The sequence below is a fragment of the Mytilus californianus genome, unplaced genomic scaffold, assembly GCF_021869535.1.
Source record: "Mytilus californianus isolate M0D057914Y unplaced genomic scaffold, xbMytCali1.0.p SCAF_1, whole genome shotgun sequence".
NCBI lineage: Eukaryota > Metazoa > Mollusca > Bivalvia > Mytilida > Mytilidae > Mytilus > Mytilus californianus.
Window position 1 is genome coordinate 87,925,724 of NW_026262581.1, and position 14,565 is coordinate 87,940,288.

Below are 14,565 nucleotides of genomic sequence, written 5' to 3' on the forward strand. Positions count from 1 at the left end.
TTAAGCTAACATAAAAGATAATATAAAAATATGTATTAAGAAATTAAAATGTAATGCGAGGTATTAGACAGAATAGAACGTGATTTGGTTATAATGGTAGGTATTATTTTCTGCGTCTGGAAAAGCAACTACATATCACTGTAATATGCACTTATTGATGACACATGAAGTGTTTTTCATCGATCCCTGAACCGGAATTCTCTGCTTTGTTAAAACCGGATTGGCATTATACTCCAAGTGAAAAATACCTACAATTCTTTTTTTATGAACAAATATTTGAAGAAATGTTGTCAAAACGGGTAGGATTTTTTCAGTAACATATTACCAATGTTCGATTAAAAACAAATTCTTCAAACCATTCAAATATCATGTTCAGGAAGCAGCGTATAACTCGTTTTTTGTTACAATTAGCACTTATCTTATTAGAAAAAATTATCCGTTACTTTGGGTGAACCAGGTGATTCTTTGTTGGAATAGTTATTTGTTTTTATAGTGATTAAGATTATAGCACAATGTTGACTACTGTACCCCTATTTTTTTACAATTTTACCTATTATGTCTGTTTGTTTTGCTCACTCACTGTTGTCAACATAATGGAATTCTATCCGACTGTCATACAAATGAGAGGTTTAGCTAGCTATAAAACCAGGTTTAATCCACCATTTTCTACACAAGGAACTGCCTGTACCAAGTCAGGAATATGACAGTTGTTTTCCATTCGTTTGGGATGTTTGAGCTTTTGATTCTGGCATTTGTTGAGGGACTTTCCGATTTGAATTTTCCTTGGAGTTCGGAATTTTTGCTATTTTACTTTTCTCTAACGTGATCAAGAAAAATAAAACCTCTCATAATTTGGAAAGTAGGGTCAATATATGCCCGCTACTACAGGAAACTAAAAGCAACATATGTTGATAAACTAATAAAAATCAAGTAAAAAGAAACGAAACAACACAACGAATTTGCCTTTTTTAACCTTTAAGCAGACACTTACTGTTTGCACTTTATCGATTACGGTTGTGTTTGCTTGCGTCTTTATAGTCATATGAAGTATAATAGACGAGATGATAAGGATTTTTTTTTATTTTGAATAACTTATGTAACTTAATAATCCATATTAATTCTTGATGTTATCAAACAGATCGGTTATGTTCTCAAGGAGAGGGGGCGGCTTGGCTGATCAGTCGAAAGAAAGTAACAGTTCCTTTTTATTGACATGTGCTGTTGTAATGCTAAAGTTGAATTACTATTTACGTTTCAATACTTTATAAAAAGGATAAAATTTTATAACCCATTTCTCATATGGATGCACATAGAACTGGCACTTGTATGACCGATTGTCCTACCTTCTATTAAATAAAGTGTGTCCCATCGTGCTCATAAAATGTTTATAACACGAAAATAATATATGCAACATTATTATTTATATTAAACCTAAGTTAATGTAGATGTTAATCCATTGAACAATAAACCATTGACTTGAGTTCTGAAATATAGCCTTTTGGATTGTCCCCTTCCAAAGGTAGACCTAAGTTGAGGAAGCACTTGTTCGACACTTTGGAATGGTAAAACAAGCAGACCCCTACAGTCGGAATAGGGCGTTAAATCTTTTTTTCAAGTTTCAAACTCTCTGTGTGTAGCAGAACCACATGTTATCAGTGTCATATCACTGTCTTTTTCGATATACCATTTTTCCCGTGCCATTGGATTTTCGTCGATCCATGTTGCAGAGCTTATACGACATGTTGAGCAAGATCTGTTTACCCTTCCGAAGCACCAGAGATAACCCCCAGTTTCTCATCTAAATTTTTTCTCACATCAACTTGTTTACTAGATTGTTCTCAATTTTTTTTTTTACTTTTGTTAAAAAGAAACCACCTATTATGTAGTACATGGTCATCTTTTCATGAATTTTATATGTAAAAAAATATCAATGTTTTGATAGCGCATGCTAATTTCTCATCAACTTTAACGACAAACTTGTAATATATTATAACAGTTAACTCGATCTACTTATGTTTTGAGTAGAAAAATAAATACAAATTATAACTACTCAAAGCAATGTTTCGACTTCAGGACTTCAGTGCTGTCTAATATGATATTTATATTTGTACAATAGCTTATTGTATCGCTTCAGGGTTGATTTTCCAACAGTTAGGGACATTAAGTTGTTTAAACTTCTCATTTCCAACTTGGCATTTTTCATTTTTTAGTTGACATTTCTAATTTCTTAGTAGACATTTGTCATTTCTCAGTTGACTTTTCTCAGTTCCAAGTAGTTTTTCTCTGTTCCAATTTGGAATTTGTCAGTTCCAATTTGGAATTTCTCTTCCTATTTGAAATTTCTGAATTTTTTCATTTCCAAAATGACAATTCTTAGTCTGGTCCACACTTGTAATTTTCTAGCTCAATTTAGACATTTGTCAGTTCTATGTTGATAAGTTCAAATTTAACATTTTTCAGTTGTTTTCATGTGATGAGCTTTTTGTGTTATAGAGAGATCACAGCATGTTTGTATTGTAAAATGTTCGTTAATCATCTTGTACTAAATATGGTCTAAAGGTCAGTCTCCCTCAAAATTCTTATGGCCGTATTAAAGAAAAAGATAAAATAAAGTTACAACACTGGAAAAAAAATCCATCTTCTATTGCTAAAAAGACAATTTGAATAAAAACAAATCGTGTCCTCCAACTTCATTTTCCTGTTGTAAGGCACCATAATCAAACAGAGTTTGTATTATGTCTGCGATTTTGTAGTTGAAATGTGTCATGTTGTTGGATTTTACACTGTATATGGTTGTACATGGTTCATTACACTATTAAGATAATAAAAACGGATGGAAAACTCAAAGCTTCAAAGTAGCAACTGTAATACCGACAAAATAAAACTACTCAGACAAGAACGATTTACAAAGAGTAATGGAGAAGGAGACAGATGGGATAACTACCAAGTGTGTTTAGTTCTATTGTGCCTATTAATGTTCTGATTGGTTATTCCCTCGATTATGATGCATTCAGAAAAAATTGGTTAATAAACAAAATCTTAAATAATTTAAATGTACAATTTTGTTGAAATATGACCTACAGTATTTTTATACTGTAAAATCAACGATGCATTTAAGAACGGTTTTCTTAATTTGATAATATACAGTATTGTTCAGCCAAAAAGTGTATATTGTTCAAAATATAGGTTATGTTTGAAAACGATGTTAAAATTGAACAGTAAGTATTTGCAGTATATTGAAATTGTGGGCAACATGATTATAAGTTACAAATTTAAGGTTAGATATTTGAACGATGTAAGTGGGTTTACAAATTTTAAAGATAAACAATTTACAAATATTTATCAAAGGTAATGAAAAAAGAGAGGCGGAAGATACCAAATGAACATTCAAACTCATAAGTCGAAAACGAACTGATAATGCCATGCCAAAAAAGCGACCAAAAGATAAACAACAGTCTACAAAACAAAAAATATTAAAATTAAAAAAGGGCAACACGAACGCCACAAAAAATCTATCTCATGTGTTTTAGAAGGGTAAGCAGATCCTGCTCCAGATGTGAAAATGACATGGAATTTAGCACTGCATAAATGATTTAATTCAATTTACCCATACTCTACTTCAGGTAATTCCTACATTGTAATTTCCGGGTTCAATACTATCCTTGTTGTTTAAATCTTTAGTAAACGTAATATTTAAAAGTAGTTTTCTCTTAAATAGTTAATTCTTGTTTATTGAACACAGTAAGTACATGCATACACGTCTTATTTACTGTCCAGTAAAATTCAAGTTTGCAAAAAATATATCAAATATATTTCAGAGATGAATTGTAAAACATGAATTTACACTCGATAGATTTATTGATATTCAACATTGATGATAGCAAGCTTGTTTGCTTTTATTTTAGACTAGATCGCTCAAGTTAAAAGATTATTCACAATCAAATTTGATTTAAGTTAAATATAAATTATTTTACCCCATATATTCACGACACATTTTGAAACCGCCGGCAAACACAATATTTACTCTTATGCAAATTTCATTGACCTTCAAGTGTAAAGAGTTTCATTATTCCTCATGGTCAAATCAGAAAGAGTACCTAAAATCAAATGAACATATCTGCTTATTACTTTTCTGCACATTAATATCACTTTCAAGAATTTAATTTTTTTAGGGGTCAGCACTTTCTCTAGTGGCAGTCAAAATTTCCCGTCCTTCAGTACAATCAACTCACTTTGCAGAACCCACAATTGGTTTTGTCTTGAATTTGTTCTAGCCATAGATTTGCGTAAAATACTTGGCACTAGACGTTAATCAATTGGATAGATAATAACAACATCAATTGTTTACGTTTGTAAATTATACTTACATGCATATGAAAATAGCATTTTATAAACTTCGTGCGTCCGAGGCGTTTTTCTAGATTTAACTTCAGAAGAAACACCACATCACAAACATTTGAATGCAAGAATGAATAAATACATGAATACGCATGGAACTATATTACAAAAAGGAAACATGAGTTTCCAAATTCATCTTTTTAACTGATTAACTTACTTGGGGGAGTTAAAACCTTACTTTCTCAATACCTGATTTTTTCTTCTTCCCAGTTTTATAAACCGATGATCTAAACAAAAAATGTGTTATAAATCATGTCAATACATATACCCTGACTTTTGAGATAATGATACCATCAAGGGCTAAATATTCACCAGTAGTGGTATCGACCCAGTTGTAGTAAATGAAAATTACACTTTATAGCGTATGGGCATCCGAATAAAGGCAACAGTAGTATACCGCTGTTCGAAATTCATAAATCGATTGAGAAAAAACAAATCCGGGTTACAAACTAAAACTGAGGGAAACACATCAAATATAAGAGGAGAACAAAGACACAACAGAACTATAAGATAACAATAGCCATTTTCCTGACTTTTTGTTCTAGATTAACCTTCATCAAGATCGATCAAAGGAAAACATAACATTTGAATTTAAACGATGCATATAGACACCAATACGTGCATGTGTGGAGCTATATGACAAAAATGGACAATATAGAGTATACAAATTTTATTTAAGTAAGAATATTTGTTTCGTGATTTCTTATTTGACCAACGGAGAGTTCATGAAAAGAGTGTCATGAACCATGTCAATACAGATGCGTTGACTACTGAAATTATGATGACACCACCAAGATCTTAAACTCACCAGTAGTAGTACCGACTAAGTTCAATAAATAAGTAAATAAAAATAGCAGGTCCTAAATTGCGAGTGTCCGGGCACTTTTCTGAGGCTATCTTCATGGGGAACGTTAAAACACACAAATATGAAATTCAAAGATGTATAAATACCTGACTACATAAAGCTATTTGACAGTAATCGACAAACTTTGATCTGAAACTGTCATTTTGGTTAGAAGAGCTCTTAAAAAAATGAATAATATATCATTAAGTCATTTTCGGTCTTTCAGTCAATTTTCAGATCTATCCACTGCGGTAAAATCAGTACTGTATAGACAATTCACTTTACAGTTTATGTTCAGTTGACTGTTCCGTAGATGTTATTTACCTGTACTCATCAAAATGATACTGAATTGTCTGAAAAGATACTGAACAGTACTGAATTGACTGCAAGTGAATTGTCTGCGCAGTACTGAATTAACCGAAGTTTATATAAGTCTGACAATTGACTGAGACTGAACATGACTGAATGATTTATTGTTCAGACTTTTCAGATGATGTTTTGATCCATATGACCGTTTAAGACTAAAATGCATATAATATTGTGATTAAAAGGGTGAAAAAAAGAGTAGCTAAATTCATCTAGGTCAACTTTGCCTAAAGGAGTTTGGACTTATGTTAATAATTTCTTAATTAACCAACTGCGAATTTAAGAAAAGTATGATATAAATCGTGGTGTTATGATTGCAATCTTTGCAAAATTTAATAAAAACATGTTCCATGGTAAGTCCTCGTTGAACTTAATAAAATCTATTTTAATATGTGAGAAAAGAAGACGGAGATATTACGTATAACATTACCCCATTGTATGAACACAATCGGCATGATACCTGATATTTTGCCTCGAATCATAATAAAGCTTGTATTGATGTAACCAAATGATTATCACAAAATTTTGCAATTAAACAGTCACAGTAAGTGATGTTATATTAAAGCTGTATGTAAATAATGCTGAAAATAGCTTTCAGAAAGTTTGCTTTACATTTCTCTTTCAATCCTTAAGGACATTTATCTACATTATATATGTAGGTGTTAACAGACATATCTTATAAAATAATGCATTTAATGTGGTGAATAGTATAGTTCAAATAAACCATGTAAACAAATGATAACGTTTTTCTGTTCTTAAAAATAAGAAGATGTTGAGACAACACTCCACCAGAGACCGAATGACAAGGACCAAATGACTAAAATATCAATCAGTACACATCCAACACCAAATGGATTTAGTGTAAAGACGTCATTACAAGTCAGAGAAAAACATGACCTTGTGCAATGCCAAATTACAGGTGTAGAACCGTGAATGTGCATATGCATGATATATATATATATATATAACAATACTATTTAGTTACAGCTAAATTTCTCAAACCAAATCTTTGTATCTATGGAAAAATTTAGTTATGGTTTTAAGTTATTTGTTCTAACGAAATCTCTGAAATTATTTACCCGTAATACATAGATTACGTTCATTGAAATTCAAAACGTCACTACAGACACGGGCATAGCGAATGAGTTGTGATAATTAAACACCGTAAGTTGGTGCCAAAAAAACACCCCGATACAAAAAAAAGGAAAATTAACAATAGGGAAAGAAAAATCGTCCCCTTTGTCAAAAAGTTTTGTGTAGAGTTTCCCATGTAACACTGAAATATCTTAATCTAGGAAAAGATAGTCATTACCGTTTATATTTGATTTATTTAAAGTTAGTTCATTAGGGTAATTTTGGCAGAATATTTAGAAAATTATTGATTATTTAACGAAAAAATATCATCAAGATAACGATAAGATGCAATTTAGACAGGTCTTTTTGAGTTTTTCAATAAACTGTGATTCATAACAGTACAAGAACAAGTCTGTTATTAAAAGGGCGCAATTGGCGTCCATACGAATACCTGTCGACAAACTTTATTGCTGAAACGTACATAAATGTAAAACATCTAAAGAATTTTTTACACTCCACAAATAGTTAATTCCACTATTTTCTTATGTTTTATTACAAAATTTAATGATAAGTTCTTTGATAGTAGTTAAGGAACTCGTTAAAAGCACCAAAAAATTAGTAGTAGAACACTTACTAGAAGCCGAGACGAAACGACATTTTACCGGTTTTTTGTGAAGTTTAGGTAACCAATACATAGTAGGGACCTTCAAATGTCCAGAATGCTTTAAACTGTGGCGTAGTTATGATATGACTGTTTACAATATGCTCTGTGGACCGCACGGACCTGAATGTAGAAGAATTATTGATTTCATTCTTAAGAACTTCCGTGTAGTATTAACGTCATACCAACACCACATTGTTGGCTGGTTTGCTGGGTGCTACAAACACAACCGCTTTTCCAGTACTTAAAGTTTGTTTCATATTCTAGGTCTAGAGATAGGCGTATTATGTACTCTTTTATCTAGTTTTAAATCATTTTCGAAATGTGATATTCGAATATCCACAACATTCATACATTCATTAAAAAATAAGAATCAACAGTTTTCTTTTCATCTTTTTCCCGTTTACACCAATTTTTACAATACGATGAAGTAGCGTCTTTTGTGACCTGACGACACTGTGACCAACACCATAGCCGTTTTACTTGATATTTTTATCTACCCTCTTCTTTTACGAAATTTGATCTTCTTGGCTTTAACACTAGATTCACAGAGGTGAATATCGAAATATATGTCTAGCAATCCACGTTTTCTTTTAATTATTTTCTTCCCTAAAAACCTTCGTTCTTTTTATTTTTACATGGTTGTTTTACATCCACGTCATTTATTTTGGTGGATAGTTGTCTTATTTGCAATCATACATCATCTCCTTATGTTTATATTGTTTTATTCGTATGGACTGATTAGTATTTGTAAGCATTTATATGTATCCTTGTAGTGATCGCTAAGATAAAAAGGCATTAAATTCTGTTCGTTATTAAACTAATAGTTAGGATCCATGTTGCTACATCTGGGGATACGTTTATTTGGCAATCGCCAATGGCAGTCAGCAGGGTTTAAGAACATCCGTTGTTTGACCTGCTAGTCAAATGCGTTTTGTTAAAATATACTTTTTCACTTTTTTGGTCTTTTGGTAAATGTTGTTTGTGCTGTATTAAGACACCTCTACCAAGAAATTTGTTTTGCATGCACACGTATAAACATTACGGTTTTATATCCAACGCAATCATAGGTATGAACGTTGTTTTCAATTTAGACTTGTTTATATTTTTTTCGTTTGGGCTTGTATTATATTTGCCTTCGGGTTTATATGATCCGTTCATCCTATTTCGACTCTTCAAAATTCAAGAGTCTATCCTAAATTGAGGTAAATTATATGGCCTTCCAAATACCGTTTCGATTCTTACATCCCTGAAGAGACATTAAGTGTCAAAATCCGGATATGGTGTACTAATTTTTGCACCTTTTGTTTGCGGTATACCTTCTTTTCCGCAAGTTTATTGTTTTCTGTTTGGTATTAAATTAATAGTTAAGATCCATTTTGTTACATCTGGTGATACGTTTATTTGGCAATCGCCAATGGCAGTCAGTAGGGTTTAAAAACATCCGTTGTTCGACCTGCTAGTCAAATGCATTTGTTTAAATATACTTTTTCACTTTTTTGGTCTTTTGGAAAATGTTGTTTGTGCTGTATTTTGACCCCTCTACCAAGAAATTTGTTTTGCATGCACACGTAAAAAAATTGCAATTTTTATCAAACGCAATCATAGGTTTGAATGTTGTTTTCAATTTAGACTTGTTTATATTTTTTTCGTTTGGGCTTGTATTATATTTGCCTTCGGGTTTATATGATCCGTTCATCCTATTTCGACTCTTCAAAATTCAAGAGTCTATCCTAAATTGAGGTAAATTATATGGCCTTCCAAATACCGTTTCGATTCTTACATCCCTGAAGAGACATTAAGTGTCGAAATCCGGATATGGTGTACTAATGTTTGCACCTTTTGTTTGCGGTATACCATCTTTTCCGCAAGTTTATTGTTTTTTGTTTGGTATTAAATTAATAGTTAAGATCCATTTTGTTACATCTGGTGATACGTTTATTTGGCAATCGCCAATGACAGTCAGCAGGGTTTGAGAACATCCGTTGTTCGACCTGCTAGTCAAATGGGTTTGTTAAAATATACTTTCTAACTTTTTTGGTCTTTTGGAAAATGTTGTTCGTGCTGTATTTAGACCCCTCTACCACGAAATTTGTTTTGCATGCACACGTATAAAAAATGCGGTTTTTATCCAACGCAATCATAGGTTTGAACGTTGTTTTCAATTTAGACTTGTTTATATTTTTTCGTTTGGGCTTGTATTATATTTGCCTTCGGGTTTATATGATCCGTTCATCCTATTTCGACTCTTCAAAATTCAAGAGTCTATCCTAAATTGAGGTAAATTATATGGCCTCCCAAATACCGTTTCGATTCCTAACATCACTGAAGAGACATTAAGTGTCGAAATCCGGATATGGTGTACTAATTTTTGCACCTTTTGTTTGCGGTATACCATCTTTTCCGCAAGTTTATTGTTTTCTGTTTGGTATTAAATTAATAGTTAAGATCCATTTTGTTACATCTGGTGATACGTTTATTTGGCAATCGCCAATGGCAGTCAGTAGGGTTTAAAAACATCCGTTGTTCGACCTTCTAGTCAAATGTGTTTGTTAAAATATACTTTTTCACTTTTTTGGTCTTTTGGAAATGTTGTTTGTGCTGTATTTTGACCCCTATACGAAGAATTTTGTTTTGCATGCACACGTATAAAAATTGCAGTTTTTATGCAACGAAATCATAGGTTTGAACGTTGTTTTCAATTTAGACTTGAGTATATATATACATATATATATAACCCTTTTTAAAAGCAAAGCAATTGACATAAGAAAGTTAAATGAGGCAATTTTTGAGTTAGTCTTGATATTCTGCGAGAGTATTAGTGTACGATATCAATTAGAATTGAACATATGACAGAAAAGAGTTTTTGGGATGAAGCAGGGTAGGGGTTTGAGTGGATCTCCTTAAAATTGCACAAATCAGAGTTTTATTAATGGTATGCTTCCCTTACTAAAATAAATTTCTAATAAAATCATAGAAATATTTCTCAGAATTTCATGAAAAAAACAAAATATGACAAATGGTGTACTTTTCTTTTAACTTGAGATCATACCATCATTCTCGAAAAAGGGCAAAGCAAATTTAAACAGAAATTTAAAATGAAAAACATAAGAATGTGTGTTTTTCATTCTAATCTTACTTTGACATTGTATTCCCATTGTGTAATTTTTAATTCGCATTGTAAATTATTGAATTTATATTATTCCAGTATGCTTTTCTTAAATTTCAATGAGTAAAGAGTAATGAGCAGTGTGTATTTTGAATTTTTCTGAATTTTAGTGTGTTAATTTAATAGTTCTCATAGTTGACCAGTCAGAGGTGTTACTTAAACAAGTTTTTTGGTTACTTATACTAGTATTTTTTCTCGAAAAACTGGTTAATAATTGTTTAACGAAAACGACTTCCCATAGTTTCGCAGCATTTGTTCAATATGAAAACTTTCCTATTTTGAAACTGAATATACCAATAGAAAAATGGAAAACTTGCTGTTCATATTATGATTATCAAAAGTCAGTACCAACAGGGAAATTTCTGTGCAATAATAAGATGATTTCTTTGTTTTTAAGCAAAAATATTATGATAGCGGTAGCTGTTAGTGACAATTTCTATTAGATAGATATAATGGGATCAAGATAGATATTTACTGAGTTAAACAACGAGTCTAAATCGGATTCAACTTATATGATAGACAAAAAATACTGATTGGAACAAATAACAAATACTTAACTTAATTGCATAACAATCAAATTGAAAATAAATTTTAATAAATGCCGTAGGATGGTTTTATCAAACCAACGAGTAATTTTTACTGGTGTCATGGTAAATTCACGTCTGGCGTATAATATTTTAATCCTGGTATCTAAGATGAGTATATTTGGAAGTTTCCTTCCCGCGGTTATCACCAGCCTAGTAGTCAGCACTTCTGTGTTGACATACATGAATTATCATAGATATGGTGATAATCATAAATTAATTGTTTACCAAACTTTGATTTTTTCGAAATAATAAGGATTTTCTACCCCTAGAATATATAACCTTAGCTGTATTTGGCTAAACATTTCGGAGTTTTGAGTTCTCAATGCTCTTCAGTTTCGAACTTTATTTGTTCTTTTCAACTTTTTTTTTTATTCGAGCGTCACTGATGAGTCTTTTGTCGGGCATACAAACTTCAGTCCTGATCTATAATAAGTTATTTATATGTGAACTTTAACTTTTCAAAATAATGATTTTATATTTTATGAATGAGTGAGTTAACACCCTATACAGACCTCATTCACAATTGACCAATGAATGCAGGGGGTACTACAGGGATATTCCCGCAAATATTTCGATCGATTCGTGTACCTTAGTTTTTTTTTTTTTAATTTCTAAATTGATCATCTTATAATTTACGAAACAAATATTACAAATCATCGAAAAAATACTGACTACTGGGCCTCAGGTACTTACATTCCACCAGCATCGACCCAATTCTAAAAAATAATACTTTATAAATTTGGCGCATCCGAGGAGTCGCTTTTCATAAAAAATTAAGTATAAATAAAAATTCACAAATGATTTCAGAACTTCTATATACTTACATCAGACTAACACCCCCTCCCCAATTCAATAAGCCCTTTTCAAATTTCTGACGCAACTTATTGGACAGAAATCCAAAAAAATATAGTACAAAAACCAATGCCGATATTGTTTGTCTTCAGTGCTAATGCACAATGTAATTTTTATATCATTGATATCTTGCTTTTTGGTAAACAGTTTAAGTTTACTAAAATCACGATATTTATCCAAGATTTTGCATTTTCCAACATCGAATTTTTTTGTTAAGGTGCTAAATACTTGTTTTCTCAAATTTGGTTTGTATGTGTTATTTTAGCAATATATCGTGATTCTCAAAAAAATAACACAACAGTACAATGTATATATATATTCTTTATTGCCTCCATAAGGAGAGTGTAAATAATAAACATAATTTCCATTCTCAATTTTATTTTATAATAAACACAAAATTAAATATTTTAACAAAATAGGCAAATTAAATCAGAAATTTCATGATCAGTTGAAATGAGTAATTGTCAGCAACGGATATTACAGTTATTCTAATCTTGTATTAAAGATCCAAATTTAAAGATAAATCGAACGCATATGGCTTGGAATGTCTCTAATTGGTCGGTTTCTAGTGGGAAGTTGTCCGAATTGCAGGAAAGTAAATAATAAAAAAGTTCTTCATCAGACATGTTTGCTAGGAAGATACTGAAGTTATTGGATTGATATTAATGATTTCACACCAAAAGTTATCACGTGTTTCGTCGAGATAGTCACATGAAGCAATAGCGTGAACTAATGGATCCAAAAACATTCTACCACATCTGTCACAGAGAATGTATTGTCCAATGCCATTTTCTCTTACTAAACATCAAACAGAAATCAAATAATGAGCTTGTTTTCGTAGGTTTGGGTGCTTCAATGCTACAGTCCATGCAGAGTGAGGTGCATATGTTTTTTTGATCGTTTTAAAAGCAACAAAGTCATCATCAATGTTAATACGTCTTGTCCAATTAACAATCTCGAAAGCGGCCACTGCTGTTTTCACAATACGCTTCCATACTAGAGGTGATGGGAAAAGTCCGGTTTCACAGAAATCATCAAAATATGTCGATAAATCATATTTCTGCAAAATGTTCATAATGTCAACAGTGAATCCCAAATTTGAATGGCTTCCGTCGTTGTATTTTAAGTCGTTAACTCTACGAATTAATATACGGAAAGATACAGATTCGCACGGAAGATTACATATCCGCCCTAAGAATAGAAGTTTCTTCTCGTCCACATTGCTTTCAATGCTGAACCAACTGATCATCGGAAGGCCCATATCACTTCGTGTGCGTCGTGGTAAACCTTGAATATTTTTGCAAATGTAGTGCTGAGTTCTTTCCAACATTAACCATTCAGTTGAAGTAAGTTTGCCCCATAATTCACATCCGTACAACGCCTTCGGATAACACACTTGTTTTGCGAATTTTGAACATACAATAGGGTTTAAAATAGCTGGATGAACACCTAGACGGATTAAAGATATACTGTTGCACATAGGGTTCTCCAAATGTCTATTGTACGTTCCATAGTCTTAAGGCACGTATAAAGCTTAATTCCACAATGTTTTGCTGTCTTAATTGTCGATATTGGTTCATTATATAGAAGCACATCGGTTCCAGTTGTAGATTAACCAAAATGTAAGAGCTGACTTTTCCCTGCTGATAACGCAAAGGTCCAAATGATGCTGTACTCTTCGCAAATTTTGACCATAACTTGTGAAGATTGGCGATCAGTTGCGATTATTGAAATATCGCCAGCTTGAACCGGCGTGCTAGCCTTAAGGTCATGTATAAAAGCACCTTGTTGACAAGTTTCTAATTTGTCAATGAGGTCGTTTATAAAAATTAGGTAGAGTTTTGCTGAAAGTATACTTCCTTGCCTAACACCACGATGCAATTTGAAACAATTTGACAACTTTCCACCAGAGAATACCGCACTCGTAGTAGTTTCCTTCCCGCGGTTATCACCAGCCTAGTAGTCAGCACTTCTGTGTTGACATACATGAATTATCATAGATATGGTGATAATTATAAATCAATTGTTTACAAAACTTTGATTTTTTCGAAATAATAAGGATTTTCTACCCCTAGAATATATAACCTTAGCTGTATTTGGCTAAACATTTCGGAGTTTTGAGTTCTCAATGCTCTTCAGTTTCGAACTTTATTTGTTCTTTTCTGTTAAGTTGCTAAATACTTGTTTTCTCAAATTTGGTTTGTATGTGTTATTTTAGCAATATATCGTGATTCTAAAAAAAATAACACAACAATACAATGTACTTGTAGGAGGTTATTGCAAGCTTCAATACATACCAGAAGTGAGTCAGGAATACATATTATACTCTACATAGATATAAGAAGATGTGGTATGAGTGCCAATGAGACAACTCTCCATCCAAGTCAAAATTTATAAAAGTAAACCATTATAGGTCAAAGTACAATCTTCAACACGGAACCTTGGCTCACACCGAACAGCAAGCTATAAAGGGCCCCAAAAATTACTAGTGTAAAACCATTCAAACGGGATTTTACATACCTTTTTAGAATAACAGTACCAATTTTATCTGTTCATTACTCATTTGTCTTTTTCTATTAGTTATTTTCTTTAAGATAAGGTAGTCTAAGATAGT

The 14,565-nt window shown here is 32.0% G+C and overlaps 1 protein-coding gene across 7 annotated transcripts in view; it reads left to right on the forward strand.

Annotated features, from left to right (window-relative positions):
- LOC127709189 (uncharacterized) overlaps positions 1-14,565 on the forward strand; it is a 61,539-nt gene that overhangs the window by 32,184 nt on the left and 14,790 nt on the right. For 2 of the 7 annotated variants that reach the window (XM_052214618.1, XM_052214609.1), the window contains exon 1: positions 3,106-3,218. The exons of 4 other annotated variants lie outside the window; for them this stretch is intronic. The gene's annotated coding sequence lies outside the window, so the exon portion shown is untranslated. Of the gene's footprint in view, positions 1-3,101; positions 3,219-14,565 lie in introns of those variants that run through there. One more of the 7 variants, XM_052214599.1, reaches the window with a different exon arrangement.